This window comes from Acyrthosiphon pisum, chromosome X, assembly GCF_005508785.2.
Source record: "Acyrthosiphon pisum isolate AL4f chromosome X, pea_aphid_22Mar2018_4r6ur, whole genome shotgun sequence".
NCBI lineage: Eukaryota > Metazoa > Arthropoda > Insecta > Hemiptera > Aphididae > Acyrthosiphon > Acyrthosiphon pisum.
This window is the reverse complement of record NC_042493.1, coordinates 54,337,314-54,347,890: the sequence shown is the minus strand read 5'-3', so window position 1 is coordinate 54,347,890 and position 10,577 is coordinate 54,337,314.

The window sequence follows — 10,577 nt, the reverse complement described above, 5'->3', positions numbered from 1 at the left end:
GCATTGTTATAATACTAGAATAAAAAACAATTGTAATTTAATTATTCCACGAAATAATACTATTTTTGGAACACAAAGTCCAATGATTAAAGGAATTCTGATACTTCGTAAATATAATATTAATTTAACCAATTTTGAAAATTTTAATAAGTATAAGAAACATATTAACACTATTACATCTTGGTTGTAAATGTCCACTATTTAGTTCAATGATAATTTTAAGTAACTACTCTTAATGTTTAACTTTTTTCTTTCTTTTCTTTATTTTATTTGTATACTTCCATAATACTCATAACATGAACCCAGCTCATCCGTCTACTAGCATATCTATGCTTATTGGATGAGCTTGCAAACCTACTATAAATTGTTTGAAAATATTGTTTTATTTTGTTTGTTTGCTAAATAAATATTATTATTATTATTATTATTATTATTATTATTATTATTATTATGCAATGTAAAATTGATAATTGTTAGATTTTAGTACCCATGGATCATTATGATTTATGGGTGGATAATTTAAGTAACCTACTTACATTAATATAGTAGGTGTAATTAATTTAAGTATATTGATTGTTGTAGATATTTGAAAGTGTTATTCGGTGGGTAAAATATGATTTGGCTTCCAGAAAACAAATTTTGCCCCAATTAATGGAACATGTGCGTTTACCATTAACATCGAAAGATTACATATTAAAAAATGTAGTTAACGAACCTCTTCTTAATAATTGTTTTAAATGTAAGTTTACTAACTCTAAATGATTTTTAGATTCTGAGTGGAACGATGAATGTAATGGTTTAACAATGATGTGTGTTTTTAAAATTTTTAAATTTTTTGTGTGTCTGTCATCACCTTTTAGGACAGTAGAAGTGCTTGGATTTTCTTCAACAGTATCTTTTCTGATGGGAAAGTGAATCTAGTTTTTCCCAGTAGTTTTCAAAAGTGACGTGAAAAACAAAAGAAAAATTAAGGAAAAACGGGAATTTTTACGCAAAATCTGTTTTCAAGAAAATTGATTATCGTTTTTGATGCAACTCTGTAACAAATGACATATGGTCATTGACCGTATGTTCATAAAATTTTGACTGCAATTTTATATAAGTATTTTCTATACACCATAATATTTATAAATATTTTGATTTATTTTGAGCTGTTTACGGACGTTTTCAGTTTCCATTTTTAGATTCTGAACGAAGTGATGAATGTATTGATTTTACAATGATGTGTGTTTTTTTTTTTTTTTTTTGTGTCTGACGACAACTTTTGGAGCAGTAAAAATGCTTCGATTTTCAAAAGTTGTACCTTTTCTGAAAGGAAAGTGAATCTAGTTGGTACTTTGGGGGGTCAAAAGTGAAAATTTCCCAATACTTTTCAAAAGCGGCAGGAAAAACCTTAAAAAAATAACGGAAAAACGCGAATTTTTACGCAAAACCAATTTTTGACAAAAACGAAAACTTAATTTTACTGTAACTCAAAAAATAATTATTGTAAGCACTTGAAATTTGCAACAGATGTTTATATTAGCGTTGTCTATACAGGGTTAAATTTTCAAAGTGTTTCGACTTTTTTTGAGCTATTTATAGACAAATGAAATTTTCAATTTTTCTAAGTATTTTTTTTTAAAATAACGATAACAAATTTTTGGTTGGATAGAAAACTTTGAAAATTTAATACAAGGTTTCTTATAAGTTGTTCTCACAGTGATAAAAAAAAATCCAAAATCGTTAGTCACAATTTTTTTTTATAAGTGCTTAAAGTTTAAATTTATACGAAATATGTCAAAATTGCGAAAATTTGCAAGTAATTTTGTGGTTGAAAAATCGTAAAATTTTTTTCTTTTATAACTAAGCTTTTAAAATTTGGTACAAGGTTCTCCATAAGTTTTTCTTTAAATATCTGTAAAAAAAACTCAACCGGACTAAGACAAAAAATTTTTAGGAGTGTTTGAAATTTAAATTTTTACAAAACCGCATTAAATAACGGTTTAGCCTCAAACGATTTTTGATATTTGTTATTATTCAAAAAGTATGAGTCGTAGACACTTGAAAATTTTACCAGTTGTTTAAATTGACATTTTCTTTATATAGTTTTATTTTCAAAATATTTCACTAATTTTTAATCTATTTATAGGCAATTGAAATAATCGATTTTTTTTGATTTTTTTTTTATAAATGTTGATAAAAAAAAATTAGCTGGGACAAAATACTTGAAAATTTAATAGAAGGGTCCACATATGTTGTTCTAACTCCCATTCAAAAATTATAAAAATACATAGGCACAATTTTTTTTTATAAGCATTTAAAGTTCAAATTTTGACTAAATACGTAAAAATTACGGCAATGTTCAAATAATCTTAAACAGAAATTCATAAAAGTTTTTCTTTTTAATTCTAAGATTTGGAAATTTAATACAAGGCTCCTAACATATTTTTACAATAGCAGTTGCAAAATAAAAGGAATACATTGTCACAATTTTTATTTATAAGCATTTAAAGTTCAAATTTTGACAACATATTATGTAAAAATCACGAAAATTCGTAAATTATTTTATGCTAGAAATTCATAAAAAATTTTCCTTTTATATCTAAGATTTCAAAATTTAATACAAGGCTCATAATATATTTTTACAATAGCAATTGAAAAATAAAAGAAATATATAGTCACGATTTTTTTTTTATAAGCATTTAAAGTTCAAATTTTGACTAAATACGTAAAAATTACGGCAATGTTCAAATTATCTTAGACAGAAATTCATAAAAGTTTTTCTTTTTAATTCTAAGATTTGGAAATTTAATACAAGGCTCCTAACATATTTTTACAATAGCAGTTGCAAAATAAAAGGAATACATTGTCACAATTTTTATTTATAAGCATTTAAAGTTCAAATTTATACGAAATATGTCAAAATTGCGAAAATTTGCAAGTAATTTAGTGGTTGAAAAATCGTAAAAATTTTTTCTTTTATAACTAAGTTTTTAAAATTTGGTACAAGGTTCTCCATAAGTTTTTCTTTAAAAATAATATATCCTAGACTGACAAATCATCTCCGTTCAGAATCGTTTTTCGTATACAATGATATAATATCATTGGATTCAAATTTAATTCCATCCATTACAGTAACCCACTTGTAACCTACTGTACAGCAGAGCGACATCCACGACTTACCCGCCTTTTTTAATACTATAGATAAGTATATATATGTCTAATACATAGACTGATATACCGTCTCCGCTCAGAATCGTTTTTCTTATACAGTGATATATTATATCATTGAATTCAAATTTAATACTGTCCATTATACAGTGACCCACTTCTAACCTACTGTACAGCAGAGCGACATCCACTTACCCACCTTTTTTATTTTTCACATACCTAACTGAAATACTTCAAAAAAATAAAATGTATGAAATTTTAAGACCTTAATGATTATTATATTACTAAAGTTGTTAGGGTTGCCATATTTTATTTTACATAAGCCGGCGCAAACATTTTTTTTTATATTTTTTATGGGAAAAATCTTACCCCTCTTCTAGTTTTAACATCATATTATTTTCTTAAATGTCAATACCACACATAATTTTCAGGCACTCAGGCTGGTCAGCACTCAACGCTCTGCAACATACCTACGTTTAAGGGGTCAACCTAAATCAATATTACAACTTGGAATGTATAACCGACAAAATTATTAATTAGCAATAAGTGATAATAAAAATTGTCGTGAGGGAACAAAAAAACAATGACACATTTAATTACATTATTACATTCATTAATTACGTCAATAATTATTGTCGTCACCGGACACCAAGACGGGAAAATAATGTTTAAATCTAAATCAGTCAATCAAGTAATCAACTTGGTTATTTGATAATTTATCAAAACAATTTTGTTTTCTTACTACCTATAAATGTTTAATAAAAGACAAAATGACAATATAAATTAATAGAATTCAATTGCGAGACAAATTGGCCGATGCCACCAGGCACACCCGGAGAGAATTTTAAAAATTTGAATTTTACAAATAAAAAATAAAATATAAAAATTCCTTCTCTGTTAATTTATAATTTATGTACGCGATTATGCCCAATATAGTAAATATTAAATACTTATTTTAAAAAACCGTCGTCTGTTAGACTTTATTACTGTAGGGTACAGACACGAAAGAACGGTAATACTGCGTGTCTATTATTAATACATTTATTTCGGTCACTAATGATATTAATTATTAATTATTATTATTAATTTTGTTAACTGTGGTACATTATTATGGGTATGTTCGATTTTCGATCAACTTATAATAATAATATATTGGTGGATACTGTATATAAATAAATTATTATGATTTATAATAGTACCTATAATTATTATTGTAGTATTATACACTTGGGTTTTTAATTTTACTAATATTGACATCAGATTATCAAATTTTAATAATCTTGATACCTATGTAATATTGTGGTATTATTTTATTATAGCGAGTTATGACTATTCAGTTTTCCGATGTCCGAAGTCCAACAATATTAGAAAATAATAATATGTCTAATAAGTCTAATAAATGGAATTTAAAAAATAAATTACCAAATTCTTTGACCCAATCAGCATAAAAACAAAGCACAAGATAAAAAAGTAAGTTTTATAGATACATTTATATAGGCAATAGACAATACATTATAGGTAAGTATTTGCTCTTACTTTATACTACTATATAGTTACTAATAACATATGTACCTACTATTAGTTAATAGTTATAACTATTTGTAGTTAGTGTAAGATATAACATAACTTGTATTCTGGTTAGTAGTCTGTATAATCTGGATTCATTTTTACTATGTACAAAATATAAATTGCTTATTGTATTGTTATACACTAATATTCATATTTCAATTGCATTGTAAAACAATTACAGCAAATGCTGTAAATTGCAATTAAAATTTTAAAATTAACTACTGATGAATCGCCGTTCTGTAACACTTTATTAGGATAACGGGACGTATGGTAATTGGTAACCCATAGAATATTAGGCGATCGAGTAAACGTAAACCGGTACAATGAGTTGCGAACATACAGACATTATTTTATACGTGATACTACTTTTAATTTAATTTTCAATAAATGTTTATACAAATTTGTTTTGCGGTCATCACTCTTAAAGTCATAAGCGTAAATATTAAATTTTAATACAAGATTTCTTCATATATCAAGTTGTTTTGAATTTCATTAAATTGCCAACATTTGAAATAACACAGCGCAATATTACGATATAACTCGCATATTATTCCACGATTGGGTAAATAATTTCAACGGATATGATTTTCAATCGTATGGAAGTTACAAAATATCCCCCTTGACTGATTTTTTTTATATGAGCTTTTATGTATATTTAGTTGCCTATCTACATTCTACATGTACCACACAAAGCGTGAGCATGAGAGATGTATCATGTATTATTAATTAGTAAATTATTTATTTGTTATTACCATTGTTTGTACTATGTACTATAATCAGTCAAATCAGTTCTATTACCTATACTATTTAACGCTGAAGCCATATTGTGTGGAAAGGGCGGGAAGTGAATATAGTTTACTCTAAAAACGATTCTGAGCCATTAAATATTTTCTTTTGCCATACATATTATAACTCAATTTACAATCTATAAGTTATTGCAAATATACCTACTACTTAGCTTCTTAGCTTCCCCCATAATCTAAAATCACACATAATTAGTTTTACAGTAGAAGATTAAACAACGAACTCTAGTAATAAGTTTGTATAGGTAGTTTAAATTATATTTATTAAAAGATAACGTAGATATAATTTCTTAAAGTTTAAGTATACACTAGGTACCTATAGGTATTGAATATTTTTGAAGAATTTCTACAAACTTATTTATAATGTTGTTATTTTATTGAGAGTATTTAACATATAATATTCAAGTCTTATTTTCATAGGCTCAAACGTTTTGAATTTATCTATTATACTTCTTCAATATTGATTTCTGATGTCATTTTTTGTTCAATAAATATTAGGTAAGTGTATCAAGACATTCTTGTAACACAGTGTTTCTTAGTTTAGACTTTTGACTGACAATAGACTATTTGGAAAAAGCTCGCCCATACGAGAAGTTTGTCACAGGTGTAGTTGCGAATTGTGTGGAAGCCTTATTGAAGTTGAAAAATGTTGTTTTCCGGCCATTTTCTGATAACCAATTCAACCAGGGTGCAATTTTTTTAGTTGATGGTCCTTTATTAAAAGTTGTGTCAGACATATTTTTAATCATCTTAATTTCACACTCAATTGTTCATTATATTAATATGGTCTTTGATTACAAAAATACAAACCATAAAAACAATAATAATTATTCTATATAGAAGAATCTATGTGTTATAAACTTGTAAACTGTGATAACAAGATTTAATATACGTGGTCTATATTTTAGATTTTCAAGCGGATCACCATGTGGGTGGGACTCACGGGTCACTGGAGAACTAAAATACATTTTTTTATATCATAGAAGATATTATTAAAAATTCTTTGGTATGATAAACGTGGGCCCGTCACATAAAGCCACAGACAATGCAATGCATAGTGCATACTCTGCGTAACATATGCGCACGACTATGGACTACCTGAATGGCTATATTATCTATCATGTGCTATATATGGCTTATATTATACTTCTTAAGAGAATGCTACGCATATATATGTATGTAGGTATTAGCCTCACTGTGTAGATTTTGAATACCGAAACGCCGAACAACAAGCGGTTCCAAAGCGTGGACTGTTGTATTAATATTATGTAGGTAAGAGTGTAAACCCTAATATTATTATTAGATATTTATTATAATTTATAGCATATATGAGACATGAGTAGGAATGCTGGTTACTGATTATTTTCATTTTACAAAATATCTTGTCTTCATTTATTTATTTAAAACGTTGCTTTTATCCTACAGTTTAGTTTGTTTCGTTATCCTGATAAAATATAAATACATGTAATGCAATATACAAAATGTATAATATACTTACTTACTCAGCATAAAATTTGAAGTAATAAAATAATAACAATTTATGACAATATTAACTTCCATACCGCACTGCTCAACTCACCTGGCTCACTTCACTATCAACTCCACGTACATCCGCCTCAATGCAGAGTAAAACATGGACGTCCGCATGACCTTCTGGCTTAAGAGCTCCACATTATACAGCAGCGTTGCTACTCGTAACGTCAACATAAGTTACAACTTGTCATTTATTATATCTGTTATACTTATATTGTTAATTACTATATTATTATTATTATTATATTTTCTTTATTATTATTATTATTATTATTATTATTACCTATATTATCTTATTCAAATTGTTAAAAATGTACCTTTATAATTAATATCAATAGATGTAGATATCCATGGCTAGGAACATCTTAATATACAAATAAAAAAAATGACAATATAATATATATATATATGTAAGCAAACAGTAAATTTATAAGTATTAATGTATTATACCTATATGTAGACATGTAGTACGTGGTATGTCCTATGTATATAAATAAAAAATATAGTATAATTTTATATGACTTACGCAGGCACAATCATTACACGATTGTCGCCGTGAAACAGGCAACGATTGGTGTTTTATATTATTATCGTCTACCGAATGCCGTTACAATGACCATATTTCCTATATTATATGTTATAAAAAAAATACTATTATACGTTTTAATAGACAATAATTATCTGACATTATTGACTAGTTAATAAATTGATGTGATATTATGTGTATACTCTACAATTGACGTGTATGGATTATTACGTTCGGTATACCTACATCATTATAAAATTATTGGATGGCTTTGGGAGAGTAATGAGTAGGTAATAACTAATGAGTAATGACTAATGTGACAACTGACAGTGTAGGTTATGTATATACGATATAACATTAATATACCTACCTACGCTATATATTATACAGAGTGTATCTGGAGTATTTAACTACTAAAATAAATATTTGAATATTATGGAACAGTTTCATTTTCAAACCAGTAATGGAATAATTCGAATGTTGTAATATAAAGAAATATTCATTTATTACAAAATGTATAGATAGGTACTATATAGTATAATATATTATGATTTATGTTTGTGTACGGTATTATTTTGCATGACATAGTTCTGTATTATACTATCATCGAATCTCCTACACAATTATGTCAGAAATACCGTAGATACACGTACCTATAAATACGAATTAGAATAAAATCGCTGTATCGAGTAACGATCGATAATACGGATGGTGTATGTGACATATTCATAACGGACGTGTATTATAAATTTCCATAAAGCTGGCAGGAAAATATTAATATATTTTAAGATAATATCTGCAGCAGGTAACCTGACCTACTTAAATGTATTAAGAATTATTTTTAAATGTAATAACTAATAAGCATTGTACATTGTTATACATTTTGATGGTATAAAACTGCGAAGTTCAAATATTTTGTTTTAATTTAATATTTTAAGTTCATATTTTATGATGAGAATAATTGCTACTATTTTTATTATTTTTAAAATTGACAGTGATGTTTTTCTATTATTATTATTAACAAATCATTTATCTTCATTTTTTACATTTAAAGTAAAACTCAAAATATTTTGTTTAGTATATATTTTATAGAATTAAGCTTAAGTCTCGATCAGTGGTTCCTCGTGTCATATTATTATATAATAACCAGTGGAGTAGCCAGGATTATGAAATGGGGGGGGGGGTTAAGTATAGATTAAAACCAAGTTTTTACAGTTTTCGTATATAAATAAATTAAGGGTTCAGAACTCGACTTGTTGCACTAAAAATTATCGAAATATGCAGTCAAAATTCTCAAAATATGCTTAAATATATGTACTATGTAGCAACATTTTTATATTATTTTTGAAAAATCATAAAACATATTGCAATTTTGGTAATAAAAAACTAAAAAATAAGTAGGTATATAAACCTGATAAATAAATAAATAAATAACAACTTAATTTTTAAAAATACTGGTATACAATACTAGGTTAATAAATAAGTAATAACGAATAACGTGATATGCGAACACCATGATAAACGAACACGTACTGATGTTCATTCATTCGTACAATCTACAATCTAGATGTTAATTATATTTTAAACGAAGTTTTGTCACAAAAAGACTTATGAAATCTTATATATGCAAACATAGGGCCAACTGTAGGCTGTAGCCAAGCTCCACCAACAACTTTAACAGCCCTCCACCTCTCCCAAACATTTACTTAATTTTTTTAAGCTTATTCAATTTTATAATAGTATGGTATTTGGCTTCGGCCTCCCCAAATCTCAAAATTATCGCCTATTGTACCTAACCAAACATAATATTTATTAAGATATTTTTCAATGTTATCCAAATATAATTTTTCCCGACAATTGTATATACATTTAAGTTAAAAAGTACACAAATATGCAAATTTAAACTTTGTATTTAATTTCGCCATTTCATAAGACAAATTTATAACTTGCAAGCAGCCCCAAACCCTATAAACAATATATTTATTAGGAGGGAAAATATCAATGATGGGGGGGGGGGGGGTTCAAACACCCAAACCCCCCCTGGCTACGCCACTGATAATAACTACCTATACCTAATAAAATTCATCAAAAATTGTGTACTTCTTAAAAATAACGCTTTAGGTTTTCAAAGGCCTGGTATATGGGGACTAAAATGAAAATTACATAACCAGAGTACAGTTATTTGTGTTCGATACAATAACTATTTACACTCTTCTAAATTAAAATAAAACATACGCGTCTACTGAAAAAACGACGTATCTGTATTTAGTACATAGTTTTTTTGCAAAACAAATAACTAATAATATTATGTGCGTAATTGTAGGTATATTGTATACAACATATCTAACAAAAAAAAATTATAAGTTATCAAATAACTTAGATTTGAAAAACTGCATTTTATTAATACTTCAAGAATTACGACATTGATGATAAGAATAATAAATCATAGATAATATTTTAATACAACGAAAATAATAGGTAGAACACGATTACACGAGTATTGTGGCGTGGCTATAAGTAAGCCTAAACAGAGGTAGGTACATTTTTTAAAATACGTATTAATATATTAATTTAAACGTAAAGTCGTAAAGACATATACAAACGCACATGGCGCACGCACTTGAGTGGTTGAGTCTATAATATGTACTTACTCTATATAGTGAAATAAACAGAGTCCTATATCGCACATGGACTATGAAAAAAGCTTACAAACTATGCAATAAAACGTACTCCCTCCTATGACACTTTGCCTATATCACGTCAACCAGCTCACGTAAGCCGTTTCTTATTTCCACACGCGTTACACGGCATAAGAAGCATAAAATATAAGGTACCTAATATGAAAATCAGAAAATAAACCGCTGAACATCATTGTGGGCAATGGGCATCGACAATGTGTGACGATGGTGGTTGGTGGTGGCACGTACCTACTGTAACGTCGTGTAACTTGACCAAAAGACGTCATGTTACACATCCTAAAAATTACTGATAAT